The following is a 19,639-nucleotide window of genomic DNA, read 5'->3' on the forward strand; positions in this document are numbered from 1 at the left end:
TGTTTGAGGCTGTTAACTGCTCCACTTGTCTCGACATGTCCCATGGCATCGCTCAAATTACATCCCGATTGATTTGGAAGAAGGGAGCGTTCAATATGTGTTTCTGTGTAAGTCAGTATCTCAGCATGTGTTCGGCTCTATCGCTAATCTTCAGCTTCTGTGCATTCTGCTACAAACTGTCTGTCTCGGATTCAGTTTTTTGTCTGTTCCTCCACCTCACTCGTCTCTCTCACTCTCTCTTTTGCCGTCTGTGTGTTACTGTGTACGCGCATGCATACGAATGTGTTTGTGTTCCTGCGGGTGTCCCTGGCTTCTGTCAAGCTGTCGATTTTCAGAGGAGTTAAATAAAAATGTAGCCGCAAATAGAGGCTGGCAGGTCCGAGCAGCATGGGAGCTGTGGATCAACTCACTGGTGTGGCGTTTTCTTTAATTGGCCCGAGTCTGGCTGAATAGAGCTGCCTCAGATATTGAATTAAGAAAGGTATGTTAGAGTGATGAATATTTGATTAGCAAACTGGCACAGCCAGAGTATAGGATTACTAAATGAGTCGCGTCAAGGCCAGTTCAAGCCTTCATGTTTTTTGTTTTTTTTGGCCCACGGCAGCTGAACAATTAGGAGTGCCAACAGACTTCTAACAACTTTTAAGTCTTCAGTTTCCAAAGATGCCTCATGCCAAATTCAGAGATTACCAGATCAACAATCTTCGCACAAACAGACCTCATTCTTTAGCGTGCATGCATTCAGCCTGTACTTTGCATCAGATCCTCTTCAGTTGATTTAAGTCTTGGGAAAAAAAACAACAACACTTAAATGGGCCAACGTCAAATGTACCTGCTTTGGGAATACAGTATGTTTTTTCTTTATCTCAGAAATTCCACTCAAAACAAACAAAAAAACCCCATCTGACTATTATTGCACCATTGAGATCACTTGTAAATAGAGATCAGATATAATTGAGTCTTAATTATTGGTCTCCAGTTGGGAATAAAGCATATTTGTGGAATTAGTTACTTTCTACCTTTCTTTCTGATAAATGTGACAACACATATTTTGATTAATGATCTGTCCGTACATCTCATCTCATTATTATTATAAAGTCTTTATGCAGTGTCTCATATGATATATCATTCAGTTATATTGTATGTAATCCCTTCTTTATGGATCCGTTCAGCCTCTAACTAAATCAGTGATGAAGTGTGAGTTCTGCTGATTTTTGCAAATCAAAGTCCGTTTGCAGATCTCTGGGAGTGCTGCTGCGCATGTGGAAATAGTTGAGTGAATTCACTTTTGGCTCCAGAGGGAGCTCTGTGAAGTCTGATAGATTGCCTCAAGTGATGTCACTTGGATCAGCATCATTCGGGGCTGAAGACTACAAGATTGAAAAATAAAAACAATCTGCCGGCACAGGGTTAGAAACAAGCAACCTCCGCAGCCTGTCGGTGGTTGCATTGCATTGTGGGTTATGTCAGCAAAAATTGGAAAGGAAGAAGATCGCATGGAATAATAGAGTGCCAGTAGTTGGGGTGTTGTAGTTCCATCATTTCCTGTTTTACCTTGTGGTTCTCTTACCTTGTGTGTCAGCACTCCCTGTTGTCTGTTTTTAACGAGTCAATGAGTTCTTGTGTACTAAAGTCAGTGTTTCCCCTCAGTCTTTATCAGTGTGTCTATTTTCTTCACGTCTGTTCCCCAGTCCTGTTTTGCTCTTTGGTTCTCACCTGCGATTGCTGCTTTTGTTCTTCGTGTCACCCTTGATTAGTACTTTGTTTAGTTTCTTTGCTCTAGATTCCTTGCTGTAGTGGCCTGCCTTTGGTTTTTTGACTTCAGCTCTATTTTCATTTAAGTTTGGGTACCTTTTTGCTGAAATCATCATTTGGCTCTGAAGATTGATTTTGACCCTTCTGTGTCCGGCAGTGTTATGGGAGTGCAATGCTGAATCTAAATGTAGAAGGTTAATGTATTATAATGTACAAGTAATCTCCCTCCTCTTTCTCTAGAGCAGGGGTACTCAAATACAAACCTTAAAGGGCCACAAAGATTTTTTTTAATGACTCAAAGGTCCATGTATTGAGGTCGGCCAGGCCACATGTAATAATACTGTAATATTCAAAACAAAATGTCCTTTTCATTCTAAACAACTAAATACGAACTAAAATAAAATGTAATTTCCATTTTAACATAAATCAAAATACATAGTTGAATATTTACTCTTTTTGTTTGCCTTCAAACATTGTGTCCATCAGTTCATCATGCATTATTTTGTTTCATTGTGACATAGATGTGACAAGAATCCTGCTTGCAGCTTGATATGACGATTTCAGTGCATTTATTTGTGTTGTGCTCATCTCTGAATTTTGAGGAAATGTCTCTTCCAAATTCCTATGCTTCGTCTCATAATGCCGTTTCAAACTGGAAATCTTCATCACAGCTTCTCCTGGCATATTGTAACGCCCCTTGTGGACTGTGGCGCAATGGATCTTGGGTATTCTGTTGATGTTGGTGTAATTGTGATTCGTGAATGTGTTTGTGAATAAGATGATATGTAAGATGGTTGTGGGTTAATTCACGTCATTTGTTCTGTGATTAAATGATGTTGAGTTTTAACAAGGATGATACAAATTTTGGCACCGTGAGTGAAAGGGTGTTTGCCGGGACAAAGTCCCCGTCCGTAACGCCTTAGGTGATAATGTATGATGAGACTTGCTAAAACATGTTAAACAACATAAGTGTGTGTCACTGCTGCACTGTTTATCCGTGGGTTCTGACCTGGTCGGAGGGAGAATGAATAGAAATTTCAAGTTCCTACTTCTATGAGTTGCCGTTTCTCACTGTCCACTTTATTATAGCAGTTTACTTGGAACACGCCATTTCAATCTCTTGCCACCGGCAAAATGTGAATACGAGAACTGCTCCGAAAACGAAAGTGAAAGTTAAAAGTTGCGATCGCAGCGGTGAGTGACCCAGCTGTCTTTGTAACGTTGGCATGGAGACAAGTCCCGGTGTACACGTGCTGACCCAAACAAAACACACGGTGAAGGAATAACAGTATGGGGGCCACAAACAGGAGGCCGGCGGGCCAATTGCGGCCCGGGGGCCGCCTATTGAGGACCGCTGCTCTAGAGTAACCCAATTTTGAAAACTAAAGAAATACCCAAATTGAATAAGGGATCATGACACCTACAGATTGGAGCCAAATTGTAGGATTTTTTAAACCTCCTGAGAGATTTGTGCTTTAGACGCCTTTGTGTGGCTGAAGCAGAGCTAGGTTTCCTTTTCTTAAACATTAAGAATGGCATACCAAAGGAAAGAGAAAGAGAGAGAGAGAGAGAGAGATAGAGAGAGAGAGAGCTCACAGAAGTTGACATAATACACTTTGGTTGACCCAGAACTGATGGGAAATTCATTTGAATCTGCACACGATTCTTCAGTACCTAAATGTGAAATGAGCTGACGGAGCACTTCCCTTGAGGTTCAGTCTCACAAAATGTTAAATACTGGTAGTTGTAAGCAGAACATGCCGTACATCCACACACATACTGCTTTTCTCCTGTGTATGGATATGCAATTAAAGAGGGAATGAGCAATAAAACCATCCCCTTGCTAAGAGTGCAGGGGCAGGGGGGTTGTTAAGCTGAATATTATTGATAAATCCATGGTCTTTTCTCTGTCTCTTTCTTTCTCTTATCTCCCTACTGTCAGTTTTGTCTTGAATCTATGATGTTCTCTAAACTACATACTATAGCTTCTTAATTCCATGCTATATTGTAGCCTATATGATCTATAGAGTAGCTTCACAAAGGAGCAACGTGTTCTCATGGAAGAGCAGGAGGATCGTAGAGACACACTGCTGCCTTTAGTATTCCTATTATATGTCTTTGATCATTCAGTAGCGTTTGTGCTGCTAAAAATACGTCCATTGGCCAAGCTCGAAAGGTGTAAATAAGTGTGTGTGTGCATGTGTGTGTGTGTGGGTGGGTGGTGGTGTGGGATGGGCAGGGGTGACTCCCATTGGGCCATCTCCAATGTTAAAAATACACAATTCACCAACTGTATACATGCACAGACAAATATTACGATACAACACACTGTAATGTAACAATCCAATGCAACAACATAAACAAAATGATTATTATAAGCTTTCACAAATGTCTTTATTCACTCCAGGTTGCATTTTGTCTTGGGTTGTATTACGGGTTCTTGGTAGTGAGGTGCCAAATTTCGAGAGAATTTTGCCCACATGACAGCGTTAAGTAGTTGCGGAAAATAAGATGACTCTTGGCTGCTGCTTCATTATGTTTTCCCATTTCCCATATTTCACATATTTGTCTAATTCTAGTGAAGAACATCTGATTACACTTATAAACACCGACAGTAGAAAGTTGCATTTTAGTGAGATAAATGGGCCTGGTCTTATCTTGTGATTTTTCTTTTTACTCGAATATCAATATCTGAGAGTGTAGAGTTTCACGAGTTGCATTATCTTTACTGCTGTGCTGTGCTGACTGTCTGATGAGGATGTTGCATCACGCGTCTGAGAAACAGAAATGTTAATAAACAATTATAGTGCATACTGTTGTGAGGCGGCACAGAGTATAGAGAATTTATTTATTTCAGCCCAGTTGAGGACGTACATGTCCTACTTTACAACCGGAATACAATTCTGAAACAAGTTTTTGCCACACATGACCATAGTACTGAGAACGTGACCCGCAGAGCTGCAACTAATGATTTATATATTCTACATAATCAGTTCATCTTTTGGTCTATGAAAAAGTGGCGAGTGATATCTTTAAAACACTTGTTTTGTCAGTCCAATACCCAAAGATAGTCAGTTTGATTTGATATAAAAGAGAGAAACGCAGGAGATCTTCATATTTGAGGGGCTGAAAACAACATTTTGTGCAATTTTAGCATGAAAAATTACATTTAAATGTGCACTATGTAATTTTAGGGGAAGAAAAACATCTTGATTGATTGATTTTTTTCATGCTTGAGCAAACTAGATAAACAAACTCCTCATTTCCATCCCTGAATAAACAAACTGACCTTAAAGGACAACATCATTTCATACTGTTCTTTACTTTATAATGTTTATATGTGGCGGACCCTGCCACCTTTCTAGCTTCAAACACAGTTCTTGGGAACTTGTTTTCCTCTGAGAACAGCTTGTTTATTCAGTGATAGAGTTTGTATAATTACCTCATTAATATTGTAAATATTAAAATTTTGAGTTTGAGTTTAGTCTCTAAAACTACATAGTGCCCTTTAACGATTAGTTGATTGTCAAAACAGTTTTTCTGTCGAGCAACTAATCAATAGTCATCTGATCGTTGCAGCTCTACTGACCAGTGGATACAGATCCAACGCTATGACATAATTTGCTCAAGGGGAAAGTCCATAAATCCATTGAAATTAAAGGCAAGATAAAGAGGTGAGAAAAAGGTTAATAGCTGGTAGCAAAAAGAGGGGAATTACCTAAACACTACCCTACTTTTTCCACAACCGAGTCCTATATTTCACTTGTCAAACTCCATTTTTGCTAATCTGTTGCCACTATGCCTTTAAGCCTTTCACATGTATTTCTGTATCAGTCATTTCTGTAAGAGTGGATGTCAAGATGAAACTCTCAGAAGACATAATGGCTTCATTAGTGGTCTGTCTCTGTGATTAATTGGAGTGCTGTGTCACCCAGTGTGACAGAGCCGTTCATTGCCAGACAGTGTTGTGACAAGAGACTAGCAGCATGTTGATGAATAAGGAGATACGCTCATGTACACTTGTAAGACGCACACACACACGAGTAAGCAGCATCGTCACACAGACCCTTAATTAGCATGAGGATCTAAGAAAGTTGTGACCTAGATACAGCCAGCTTCTCCAAAAAAGTACGATCTACCTGCGATAGAGTCACTGATTGCAATTTCCCCGTTTTGCCAGCGGTGATTAGAAACAACAATCTCTGCTTCAATATTTACTATGGTTGTTGGTATCAACATGATGGTACAAACTCAGCTGTGTCAGCTGGGAGAAGAAAGCTGGCATCGCTTTATCTGAACCGGAGAAGAAAGACATCCGAGGTGCCTCAGAGCCTCTCAGCTCAAGGGGCCAGAGATAAGAAAATCCACAGTGTTTGATGGCTGCTGTAAGCTCACCATCTCAGAACATTCATCTACAAGGAGCAGGAGGAAGAAAAAAAAAACAAGTTGTTTCCACTGAAAAACTGAAGGAGAGACGGCGCAGTTGAAGTAAGCATGAGTAAATGTTGAGTGCGGGGAGAGGTCAGGGATGAAGCGAGACGAGGGTCACTGTGTCTAGATAAGAGAAATCTACAAGAGGCTAAGGATCAGTCTGCTGGGTTTGAACTGGTAAATGCTTCCGACTAGGATATCCAGCCTGGCCTTTGATGGGTTTATCCGATTGATGTTCCCTCTACAACTTTGGACAGGGTGTCTGGAGCAGGTACATCAGGGGAATGCATCGCGGTCCCACGGCAGAGCTCAGCTCGTCGGAAGAAGAGATCTCCGCATTATAAAGTCTTGATTAATCAGTTTGATCAATACAACCATTTAATCGGGTCAGCTCCTGTATCAGTGCCAAAGTAGAAAGGGACCTCTTTGCTACAGGGGATTGCTGTTTGTGCCTGTGACTGGATGTTGAACAGATTCACTTTATTAAAGTACATCCATCTTTGATGAAAGCCTTTGGAAACGATCTGATACATCGTCAGTGAAGCTCTTTAACCTGCCTGTCTGCGGTTCAAATGGTTCAATGGTTCTGTGGAGTCCTTGTTAGTGTCTGTTAACTTCTCTTGCTGCTTTTTTTTTGCAGGTTAATCCCGCATTTATCCCAGAATGAGTATTAGCTGGAGAGTAAGAGGGAAGACACCAATAATTCCTGCTCGGCTAGATTTGCATATCATCATGTATCTGTGAAGTGTTTCAGATGAGATAACAGTGGCTTATCTGTACCTCAGTGTGGGCTCACATGCCTTCAGGGATCATTTAAGGACCGGGTAGAAAGTCACATTGGAGTCTTCCAGCAGAAAACATCACTATGCACACCACATACACACAGAGACACGGGTGATAAACAAACTCCCCATCACTGCCTGTGATAGCAGCACCTTCCATATGCTTGAGTAGCTGTTTATGCTCCCCCTGGCAGAGGAGGTCCTTTTGCTGCAGCTATGTTGTCTATCCCTGGCCCGCTGGGTCCTCTGTGGCCTTCTACACTCAGCACAGTTTGCTCAAATCTCTGTGAAGTGGTGAAGGACGCTGCCATCGCTCCTCCAGCGGTTCACTGAGATATTGAGGAGTGAATCTTCCTGTGTGGGATGCAAGAACGTGTGTTTGCTTTATCATTTGAATAAAGCAGTTCGCACCCTGATATCTCAACTATTGGATGGATTGCTATGCCATTCTATACAGACGTTGGTGGTTCCCAGACGATAAACCTTATTGTTTTGATGTCTTCCTGACTTTTCCTCTGGCACCACCACGAAGTGTATGTATGTTTTGAGTGATAACAATTGTTTGATGGTCATGATATTTGGCACATACATTAACATCCACCTCAGGATTAATTCTAACAACTTGATGAGTGTGTTATAAGCGCCATCATCAGTTCAAGAATGTAAGTGTTTCCAACAAGGGATGTGATATGCTAGTGTTGCCTGGCAAAGTTTGCACTGCACCTCAGTTTTGTTCATTTTTGAGTTCTACTCAAAACTTTTTGATGGCTGCCATAGTGTTTGAGTTGAAAAGACCACGCTACGCACATTTTACTGAAGCCTGTTGTTAAAATCACAATTCTACCAATGCCTGTAATGATGCGATACCTGGTGAAAAATTAAGCTAACAATTATGTCTTTTTTAGATGTAAATAATGCTGAAAATTCTGCGCTCCTTTCAACTGCGCTACTTTTTTCTTGTACATGTTAGTCTTTCCCCTGTACATGGAGAGCAATGGAGGAGTCCTATTTCTTGTTTGTGTGCACACACTTGGCCAATAAAGCTGATTCTGATTCTGATTCTGATGAATACGGTGGACTAACTGACAAATACAAGGACAGACTTCATCCCACTGTACAAATTTCTTTTGCCATTTGAAGGCATGGTCTGGAGCTGCGGTATCAATGTCCCTCCTGAATCAATTACAAGCAGTTGACAATGATGACGTCACACCCGCTATAACTGATTAAAACTAAACTTATCATAACAATTTTCTTTTGAAAATACATGAGCATGATAACAATGACTTGACATGAAGTGCACTTTAAGTTTTTAGTTTGGCCCATGTCCTATCTGCAAATATGGAGGGGGCGGGCCATACAACTATGTACTACAGCCTGCCACCAGGGGGACACATTTAGCTTCACGTTTGGAGAGCTGTCATGTCGCCCATCACTGTATAAAGTCAATGGGTAAACATCAGCATTTTAGCATTGTCACAACAACATTTTAGCATGCTGTTGTTAACATGTAGCTCAAAGCATCGCCATCCCTGGTTGCAGCCTCACAGAGCAGCATACAGCAGCAGACTCGTCGTTTTGCTGTGAGATAAATAAATAAATAAATAAATACATTTTAAAAAGTCAGCTACTTGGGCAGTCTGTGGGAAGTATAATTAATTCTGCAGCATAGATTTACATTTCTACTCATACATCCAACCATCCATCACTGAATTTGGCAGGTCCTGATAGTAAATTTACAATCGTAACATCTCTCCGTAGATGTTGTAAATATCAGCTCAGTGTGCTTCCCCCTCTCAGCTGGAAAACGGACGGCACACAACTGGCGTTTTCTCATTTCAGCTTTCCTCTGGTACTGGTCCACATTAATTCTTTGAAAAGCAAGGTGATAAAATCTGTGGCAGCGATTCAGCATAGAGGAGGTCCTAATACGTTTAAGTGGCCTCCTTTCAGAGACAATAAGTGGGCTCACGAGTTGATTATAATCCTGAAGCGCTGTGGGGATAAACAGCATGTTTTTTTATGTTTGCGAACCTTGTGTTTCATATGCTAATCGGGGGAAAGCTTCCAATTGTATTTCCTTTTTTGCAAAATACAGTGTTTGGCACCCTGTGATGCATCAACAGAGTAAGAGAGAATGCTTGAAGATCTTATTCTAACATTTATAAAACAGTCATAATTACATTAGTATATTAATTGCAGTGTATTTCCACCTAATAGCTTGTGACTGCAGCAAATTTGGTGACTGTACAGACTGCAGTCATTTACTCTGCAGCATTATTAACTCCCTCACACACATCCCCGTTATGGCAATAGCTACAGGCTGATGTACCTGGCTACAACAGAGGACCCACCACTCTGCATCAGCTTTCTACTTACTGGCATGGAATCAATGCAGAATTGCAGATGTGAGCAAAAGCTGCAGAGGACAGGCATACACACACACACACACACACACACACATGCAGAACCACTGCTGCGTGTGTGACCGCACCTTCGCTCGGATATCATGACAATACAGGATTCCCACCAAGTCAGAGTTTATGACCTCAAGCAGGATGTAGCTTGTGTTCCTTCAAAAAGCGGAGACACTGAGAGGGTTAGAGGGTGCAGCACTTGGAATAATTATGTGTGACTCCTTTTAAATAGCCTATTAAAGCAGAATGAGCAGTCAGCATGAAAGGGGTTACGCGCTGAAGCAAAATTTAACTATAGCTTTTGCCTATGGCTCACGTTGATAAAGGATTTATCATTTAATTCATGTAAGATTAAGTTTTATATCCTTCTGTTGGATCAGACTAAAAGGGAGGGAGTTTGAAATCTTCATTCTCATGATTCATGTGCTGCCTAACAGTCCTTTTTACCTTTGGATTGGGTTTAGCTGTTCTACTATATAAATGATCTCACAGTCTGATGTTAACACAGATTTGTGTGAAAAAAGGAAAAGAAAAAGAAGAAAGCAGAAAGTGTACTTACGATCTCTGAATGCTGACTGGTTCACAGGAGGTTGTTTTTTCCAAGCAAGGATCTCCCACAAACACACACGCACACACAAGCGTCTGGTCGATGGTGTGTGTTCCTGTTCAGAGACACAAGCACAATGGACTTTAATGATCACACTGTTTGTACATAAAATGCCCCCTGTCTGACAAATTAAAAACAGAAATTAGGCAACATAATTATAGTGAGACATGTAAATAATATTAACAATAGTAGTGTGTGGGTGAGTGGAATGGGCACACAGGGTTTGTTGTTTTTTTTTTGGGCTATCAAGTCCACACTGTTTTCCAAGATGAATGTTTAATGGATAATACCAGTGTTTTTAATGGTTTTGTTTCTCATTACATCCATAGAGCTGAGCATTTTCCCATATTTTTTTTATCATAATGTATTAGTCAAGTTAGGTCGAGGTGCTATGTAAGTACTGCAAGTGCGCCTTCAAAGGAGCCGTCAGCACTTCAGTAAGTTTGTGATGTCACAACTATACAGTCACCACCTCTAGCCACGCCCCCAGCACGACCATCTATACAAAAACACCAGAATAGCTGATGCCTGCACAGGCCTGTGCAAGTTGACCAATCAGAGCAGACTGAGCTTTAAAGAGACAGGCACCTAGAACGGAGCGTTCAGACAGAGGGGGAATAGAGGTGCTGCAGCAGCGGACAGTATGAAAAGAAATTATGTGTTTTTTGAACATCATAGCTTGTAAACATTTTCTAGCAGACACTAAGACAATGAATATTGAAATGAACATTATATGGGACCTCGCAACTACATAATTTAGCTGTTTTGCTGAAATTCACCTTCACAGGTTGACATTTAGGCTTCTTCTGTTCTGACAATATAATATCAGCATTTTTAAATACAACCTTGTTTCACACTCTTTTAATTTGATTGCTAATCACACGAAAACCCAGTGTTGTGGTTTATAGTTTATTTAAATTATAAAGTTTTAATGGAGTTTGACTAGAAATGAAAGCTGTTTTGCATGCAGCAATATTAACTAATAAATTATAAATGAGGATAAATGCTGAACTCTCTATTTGGCACTGCAGTCGGTAATGGTGAATAGGTAAATAGAAAATGAGATCACAAGCACATTTGTTTTGTGCCTGACCCTCGTTTGCATACTTTGATGGTTCAAGGTAATTTATTCACATGCTCTTCTGTGTTAATACAGGACACAGAAAACCCCAACCTATGTGCTTGACCCCTAAAAGATTTTTATGATTTGGGTGCAGATTGGTGTCAGGACATCAATGCATAACATTATTACACAGGTGACTTTGACTGAAACAGAATAAACCCAGTAGACTGGATTAACAACTTCAATTACATGCCTTAGACGTCCACCTATTAAAAACCAAACTGAACCCCTTGCTCCTCATTAATCAAGAAATCTGACATGTCGTCTGACACATGTATCCTGCTGTCAACCACTGTGCATTCACTCTGACAAATCCAATGTTAATTAATAATTGTTTGCATTAAGAATTCATTACTATATTTTTCCTGGGGCCAGCACTATAAATACCTCACGGTGCACACAATGCTTGAGTAAAACAAGAATGTTTGGCCAAACGATGCCTCTTTTCTTCAGCTAAAGTGACTCCCTTCCATGCCAGCGCTATGCCCACAATTAATAACAAAACATTACAGGTACGCTGTGCAATTTTTGACCACGGACAGTTTTGTACGCAATGTTATGAGTGAACATTTGTATTTTTTCTACTTTGTGATCTACCAGCACAAACATCACATACACAAGGGTTCTGTTTACACACTATCCAATGTACAGGTAAAGCATATGAACAATTGGTGGTGGAGAACACTGACATTAGAGGTGCCCTGAAGAGTTTCCTTGTCCATCAAATATGTTGAATTTGCATTGTTTACATTTATACAGTCGTGTTTATAATCTTGCAGTCTTCTTCTTCTTCCCTGCCTTTGTTGGTGCATTGCTGTATTTCTAGACACATTACTGCCAACAGTGGAGTAGTGTAAAACCGTTGGCAGGAATGTGTGCCATGCATTAGAACAACACAACCCACTCATGGAAACTCCGCAGGGTACATTCAAGCTTCGCTCAGTTACTCAACGAGACTCATTTTCTACATATAAAATGTTTAACTGCTGTGTTGTCTTTATCTAACAGCTTCGGATTCTTGCCAATGTAGTTTTTTTCTGGGTTTGCTGTGTTCCTGGTCTGTGATCCTGTTCATTCATGTTGCTGCATGTTTCATTGTGAGTGGGTTTGCGCTAATAAGTTAGTCTATAGTGTGTGGGTCTTCTTCCTGTCTCTGTTCAGATTGTGGCTGCACCTGGCCACTTGCAGTGTACTAACCAGTGAGGTTAAAGCGTGTTGTTTCTTTAAGGAGACCTATTGTGATTTTTCGTTTTTTTTCCTTAACTTTAGTGATTTATAAAGGTTCTTGTGCATGTAAAAGATCTTGAAAGTTAAAGAGGTCAGAGTCCACGCCAACAGAAGCTCCTTTCTCCCACAGAAAACATTGCTTCTGAAATTTCTCGTGCCTTTAATTCAGTGACTTAGTAGCATTTGCATTGTTTATTCCCAATGGCTAGTTTAGCATGTAGAATTATTTAAGCATGGCTGCTCTGTTGTTGTTAGCGGTGCTGGCTCAGGCACGTGTGAGCTGACCAATCAGAGCAGACTGGGTATTTTGTTTTTTTTTAAACCTTTTTGTTTAATAAATGACAATAAATTGACCTTGTAATTGACCTTGTTAGGGTTGATGGCCAGCAGACCAAAGTGTCGATACTTAATGAGTTGGGTATGAGACTCGACAGTCAACTGTCCTAAGCCTAAGATGAGAGCTGGTCTCTATAGTGACTGGCGCATTGTTTCCCTGCACTGGTGGTTATTTTTTGTTCTGACAGATATGATGAACAGTTGATTTGAGGTCTTAATATCCTGTTTGCACGTATTTTGATTAAACTGTCTTGTTAGTATTTTATTTTTAGTTTTACGAACATCAGCACTCATTGATCATTCGAGGAATCCCTCTCTTTGATGCCTTTTCTTTCCTTATTTTATATAGATTTTTTTATCCTCTTTGGAGTTCTTTATCCGCCGTTGTTGGCATACAAGAAAACTCAATCTTAACTATTTTACAGATTTCCAGTACAGATTTCAGGTACAGATTAGAACAGACTCTAATCACTGAAACATGCTCAGATTTAATATTTTATCACACTTTTCTAAAGGCAGGCAGATTGAAATACCCAGCTCTTGTTGAGCACAGTGTTCCGGTTTTAATAAGCCGAAGAAAGTCCACATTCATTTCATAATTGCCCAAATGATACGTTCCAAAAACAGGCTGCCTGCGGCTTTGATCGCATGAGGCAGGAAGAGATGGAAAATTGCTGTAACCTGAAGAGCTCATACATAATGGTCTCCCACTGCTTCTTACAACTGACCCAGGAGGGCTTTTTTTACACGTAGAATGTAGAATCCAAGATAAGAATCAGATCTGACATAAAAGTAGGAGGATATTAATTAGCACCAGCAAGGCCCAGTGGTGGTTCCTGAAATAGTAAGCTAACGTTTCATTCGCTTGCATGTAGCAGGGACCGGCTGCTCATACCACAGCACCATATTAGGCTCTCTAACCGCTACGGACACTAAAACTGATCTGTTTGTCCGGAGGCACCGAGGCTTTTTTTTAGCTGCAAGTGTCAAAAGAGCACTTACACAACACGGAGCTGGACAAAACAGTGGAGAGAATATGTGGACATGCTTTACACAAAGGAGAGAGTAACAATTTACAGATTTGTGGGAATTTGAAAACGTTGTTGACCTCTCGCTATTCACATATCCAAGCCGAGTTGCATCCACTAATCCACAGATTAAAGCAGACAGAGTGAGACGGTGAAACAAAAACAAAAGTTCAAGTTGCATGAACCAATTTTTACCTCCGCTAGGGAGGTTATGTTTTCACCCGTGTCACTTTGTTAGCTGGTTGGTTGGTTTGTCAGCAGAATAATTCAAAAACTACAGAATGGATTAACATTAAACTTTGACTGGCATGGTTCTCGGCCCAGAATAGACCCCATTAACTTTTAGAAGTTTTTTACACTTTCTTTAACATTGCAAGATATGACTTTTTGATTGGCTGGTATATATGAATGGTTACCAAAGGGGAATGTCGGGCCATAGCAAAGGTATGCACACTAGAAGGAGAAGAATTTATATTAATCACATACAATCATAGAATGTACAATGTAGTGAAATTGCTTCTCTGTATATAACCCATCATGAGGGAGCAGTGGGCAGCAATGTGCAGCGCCTGGAGACTAATTCTAGATTCTAAACAAGTGCCTTGGTCAGGGCACTGACCGGAGAATTGACCCGGTGTACATGTTTTTGATGGTCGGGGCAACCAGAGCACCCACAAGCATGCAAACTTCACACGGAAAAAAGCCCTGCCCCTGCTGGGATTCAAGGCCACAACCAACACACTCATTTCAAAATAATTTTACTTTTCAGCACTGTTTTAAAGTCTTGAAAAGTATGGAAAAGAGTACAGAAGAAATCTTTGTTTATTCATTTTTATGGCACCATGTGTTGAGATTGGATCTGATCCGCAGAACACTTCTGACTGCTGAACTGCAACTTTCACTGAGCTGGATGGCTTGAAACTTGATTGCATCATACAGAAAATGTGACATATTTTCCATTTCCTTTTTTTAAATTTGTAAATGCTCATTACAATGTCATGTCAGGATTCCTTCCTCCTGTCTCACATTCATGAGTTATTCCAGCTGCATTATGAACAGCAGTGTGGACAAATGCTATAAAATTCTGTTTGCCAGAAGAACAGGTGTTATAGAAAATCAATCGTGTGTATAGGCTTTCACTCATAATTACAGTGAAAATAGTCAAATCGGTGACCATATTGTATTTACAGGTGCACTCCATCTATCAAGCATACAGACTTATTATTATATTGACAAGTAATTATTAAGAGAATCTATTTCGCTGTAAGCTACACATGTCAACAAATTCAGGCGTAACAACAGAGACGATTTGTGGTCTTGTTTGATTAGCTTAAAGGCATTTAAGTCAAAGAAACAGCCTGGAGTGAAGTCAGTGCATATATTCAATATGATAACAATAGAGAATGAAGAGTCATTAAAGGATTTTGTATTCATGCAACAGTCTTTATTGTACTGTGGTGGAGCACTCCGCACAATCTCCAAAGCCACAGATGTTTTAATTTCATTGTTTGGGGCTATTTCTCAGTAGCCCTGATTGATCTCTTTGTTGGTGCAACGTGTTTGCCTCCTGAAAAGACACTTGCAGTGAACAGCACTTTGTTTCAAGTTCAGCCAACTAATCGAATGTCCTGGCAGGTAAACTGGTGCCTTGCCCAGCTAGTAAGTCCCCCTTCACCTGCTGGTGCCACCAATGAAACAATATCATAATGTTTAGAAGGCACGTTACTTTTCTATCCATTTTTTAACCAAATGTTTTCTTCATGAGTTAATTAAGCTTATTTCTCTCCTTTTTCTCTATACATCCTCACTTAAGATCTCACCTCTTCCTGTCTCCTATATATGACCTGACTGGTATATTCAGTAAACAGAGTCTGGCCCTGTGTCCATTTCTTTATTATTCAGAGTTTTATATCGCAGAAGCCTCACTGCATTCTTCACCCTCTCGGCTCCACTTCCTCTCCAGAGACAGACTTTGTAACGCTTCGTATTTGTCCTGTGCAAACAGTGTCAGTCTGCACATCTCTTCTCGGCCTCTTTCTCCTTCACACCTCTCCACTGAGGTTATTTCTGTGTCCAAGGCAAACACTGCCTGGACTCTGCTGGTTCCCTCTGCAGAGTCTGATCATTTCATACACACTGGATGCTGGATATCATATCGAAGAAAACACTCTTGCTGTCCAGTTTAACCTTTACAGTCAAGCAAGGTCAGCTGAGGTGCTGGCAGTGGTGGAAAACAAAAACAGAAAAAGTAATAAATAAGACCCAACGCAGGAGCACACCATTGTCTATAAAAATGTGTGTCTTCATCTTTTATAATTAATGGGAACCATATTGTACACATCGTCCATATATATCAACACTACACCCACAAAGCTGGCACCTGCTGTGTTACTATGGCAACATCACAAGGTGTCTCATGGCAGGTACAATTAGCCATCATCAGTGATTAGAGCTCATCAGTCTATGTGCCTGCAATTGAATGTTTCAAAGATGTTTCAAATAGGAAAATAAGGTAAACTTTTGGGACCAGAGCAGGATGTTTCATTGGTCAGCTGAGATTAAACAGACACAATCGAAACACACGATTACAGCCGCACTAAATACCGTGAAACGCTGGACATTGTACTCAACAGTCTCTGGTTTTCTAATCTCAGCACACTGGCTCCTGCCGAGGTTTCAGCACCACGGACAGCGACTCTCTGGTGGCGATGTTCGTGCGCCCTGTATTTGTGTCAAGATGCAAAAGTTGATCAAATCTCACTGTGACACAGTTTTAATGAGGACATCCTGTCACTCACAGCGTTACAACCACTGTCCATGTCAGAATCAAATATGTAAGAGTGTGTGGCACCAAACTACATCCAGGAGCTGAGAGGAATGAAATCAAGTTATCTCGGAGCATGTGAATGTGCTTAGGTATGGGCATTGATACAATTTAATTGTTACATATGTCATTATTGATTCTGCTTATCGGTCCGATTCTTTAAAATTCCCTGATTGATTGATTGGTCAATCTTTGTCGAGCTGGCTCTAGCCTGAAAGCTAGCTGTAACAACAGCCAGCCTGTCATCATCTGAAATGGATTGAATGAGAAAATGTTTTATATGGTATTTTTTTCCTTTGGGTTTTTCTTAATCACAGAAACAATATGCTAAGCCTGCCTGCATGATGCTGATGTTAATAACTGCTGCTGTGTCCACCATTACATGATTGTTTTGCTGGGATTGAAAAAAGACAATAATAAACTTTCAAGTAGACGATTCGAATGGATCATGGAAGTAGTTTTTAACAGTCTGGTTCTAGTTTCTCATCCCTAGTTCATCAAATAGACAATACATATAATGGTGAAAGGTTTGAAGGATGAATATATTTCTCCAAATCTATGATTCAGTTAATTATCATGTTCAGGGTGTTTGATATTTTTCCTACCAGTCTGACCAAGAAGAGCAGGTCGTTAAAATTGCCTGTCATCCCTCATGTCAGCTGGCATACCAAATTGTGGGATCCACTTAGCTCTGAGTATCATTTTCGGAGCGATTTTAAGAGCATTTGCTTATTTCAGACATGAGACATTCACTCAAGTCTACTAACCGGTGGTGTGTGAAGCTGCATTTAAGTGCTCAAGACAGCGAAAATAGGGAAAGAGCCAAAATCACCATGGACAGCTGCTCTCTGGCAGCCATGTTCGGCACCATGGAAAGCAAATGTCAAATAAAGGTATTTCCAGCACATGTACATTTTTAAAGGAAACCATCCTCAAAGTTATACTACACTTTTATCTCAGTAACACCCAGATGAACATCTAATACATATGAGCTTAAAAATATGGGGACATTACTGAATAGTTCTTTAGTTCAGTTTTAATTTTAAAATGTTTTTTCTTTGAAACTAAACACCAACAGCCAAATAATTAAAAAGTTGAAAGTTAAAAATCAGTTGAATGTTTCTTCATGGGGGTCATTAGGGGGTGAAACTCGTCCCTCTGGAATTTGTTATGAAGTACTCTGCATGCGCATGATGTTTTCCTGGCATAAAGGGATAAATAAATAATTAAATAAATAAATAAATACATAAATAAATAAATAACAAAAGCTGTAATCTTCATCACGGATTTCTTTTAATGCAGTAAGACTGGAAAGAGAGCCCACTTTGTTTCCACTAATTGTCAGGATTTCAAACCTCCATGCACCCTGTTTTCCTACTGAGACTGGTGCATTAGCTATTCTTCCTCCTCTGCGTCTCCTGCCGTCCTTTCTTCAATTGTCATTCACTGCATCCACTCTCTAATGGAAGCTTTTAAAGGACTATTAAGGAGGAAAATTATGGTTAAACAATTCAGGTATATTCAACAAACCTCTTAGCCATTTCATTTTCTGCATTAGCAGCGATGATTCAGTGGTGAGGGCTGTGGTAAGGTGTCGGCTAAAAGCCCATAATGAAGTGGACTGTTTGTCAGGCGGGAAGATAAGTCCTGTAATTGCTCGGGGTCCTGCATTGTCAATATGCATCCTAATGCCTTCAAAGGCTCCGTGCACATAAGAGCAGGTGCCTTGGCTTTATTCTCCTGCCAGATAACACATAGCTGCGGCCGATTGGAACTGCTGGATGCATGTGAGCAGAAAGCTATTTGAGTTTGGATGTCCATAATAAACCTGCTGAAGTGTCCAGACTGAGTCATATCTCAGTGCTCCAGCTGTTTTTCGAGTATAATGTTTTCGGTTCAGCGCACGCCTGCGAGTTTGCACTGGATGTCTGCACACCTGCACACTCCCTCATACAGAGCGTGCATGTGTGTGCACACACATGTACAGTACACATTGATTTGTGTGTTCTGTCTTTGATCGCTGTTAGATGTGCTCGCCAGCTCGTAACCCGATTAAGCTTTTAATGGAAAGCTGCAGGTTGGCCTTTTCTCACTGTGCCCTCTGCTGTGGTGTGCTTCAATTTGGAAAAAGGAATGCTGGCTAATTAAGATAGTTGGTCCCCAAGGGTTATCCTCTGCAGCCAGTATTCGCTCACTGTGGGAGTGAGAGGTGGACAGGTCTGCAGGCACCACAAGTGTCTATGGAAATTGAAGGATGAGAGAGAGAGAGAGAGAGAGAGAGAGAGAGAGAGAGAGAGAGAGAGAGAGATAGAGAGAGAGTGGACTTCATTTGTGAAGCACGCAGCACTCTGTGAGGAGCCAGTGGATACGACTGTGTCAGGAGTATGAAACGTACCGTAAAATAGCAGAGGAGTGATAAAGAGCATAAAGCAGCTCAATATCACTGATATTTTATTTGTTATTTTAAGGTGACAGTGTAGTAACCTCTCCTGACACAGTGCAGCATGGTCACGTCACAACTCCCTGAATTTGACATTCTGATTTTTAATATTAGAAATGACGCATTTGTAGATTTACTGAAAACAATCGTTTTATCAGTAACTTGCAAAAACACATTTGATAATTATCATCATGTATGTTTCAGTACGGACAGACAAGGTCACGCATTCAAAAACACCCAAACAAATTATAAAGCACTCACACCCCAACCCTATTCACCTGTAAAGCATTTAAACGTCTTAAAACTGTGTACTTTATTTAGATTTTTTTGTGAGTTTGACTCTAGTAAATCCCCTTAGCCTAAAGAGCCTGGGTTTAAAGTTTTTAATGAAATAAGAGTGTTTTTGTCATGTTATGTCATGTAATCGTCAAGGGGTCGCAGGGTTTGTTGCTGGAGCCAATCCCAGCTGTCTCCGGGGGGAAGGCAGGGTACACCCTGGACAAGTCACCAGCTCATCGCAGGGCCCTCAAGAGCAATTTGGGGTTCAGTATCTTGCTCAAGGACACTTGACATGCGGCTCAGGTCAGCGGAGCAGGGATTTGAATCAGTGACCTTCCAATCACTAGTCGACCTGCTCTACCCGCTGAGCTACAGCCTCCCCGCATGAGT

At 40.6% G+C, this 19,639-nt stretch overlaps 1 protein-coding gene and 1 long non-coding RNA gene across 5 annotated transcripts in view; one reads left to right on the top strand and one right to left on the bottom strand.

The window, feature by feature from the left end:
• Positions 1–19,639, bottom strand: part of frmpd3 (FERM and PDZ domain containing 3) — a 94,749-nt gene that overhangs the window by 43,974 nt on the left and 31,136 nt on the right. For all 4 annotated transcript variants that reach the window (XM_030395584.1, XM_030395578.1, XM_030395580.1 and 1 more), the window contains exon 2: positions 9,945–10,047. The gene's annotated coding sequence lies outside the window, so the exon portion shown is untranslated. The remainder of the gene's footprint in view (positions 1–9,944; positions 10,048–19,639) is intronic.
• The window catches only part of LOC115568366 (uncharacterized), an 87,702-nt gene that overhangs the window by 15,985 nt on the left and 52,078 nt on the right, over positions 1–19,639 (top strand). The gene's annotated exons all lie outside the window — the stretch shown is intronic.

This window comes from Sparus aurata, chromosome 18 (genome assembly GCF_900880675.1).
Source record: "Sparus aurata chromosome 18, fSpaAur1.1, whole genome shotgun sequence".
Classification (NCBI taxonomy): Eukaryota; Metazoa; Chordata; class Actinopteri; order Spariformes; family Sparidae; genus Sparus; species Sparus aurata.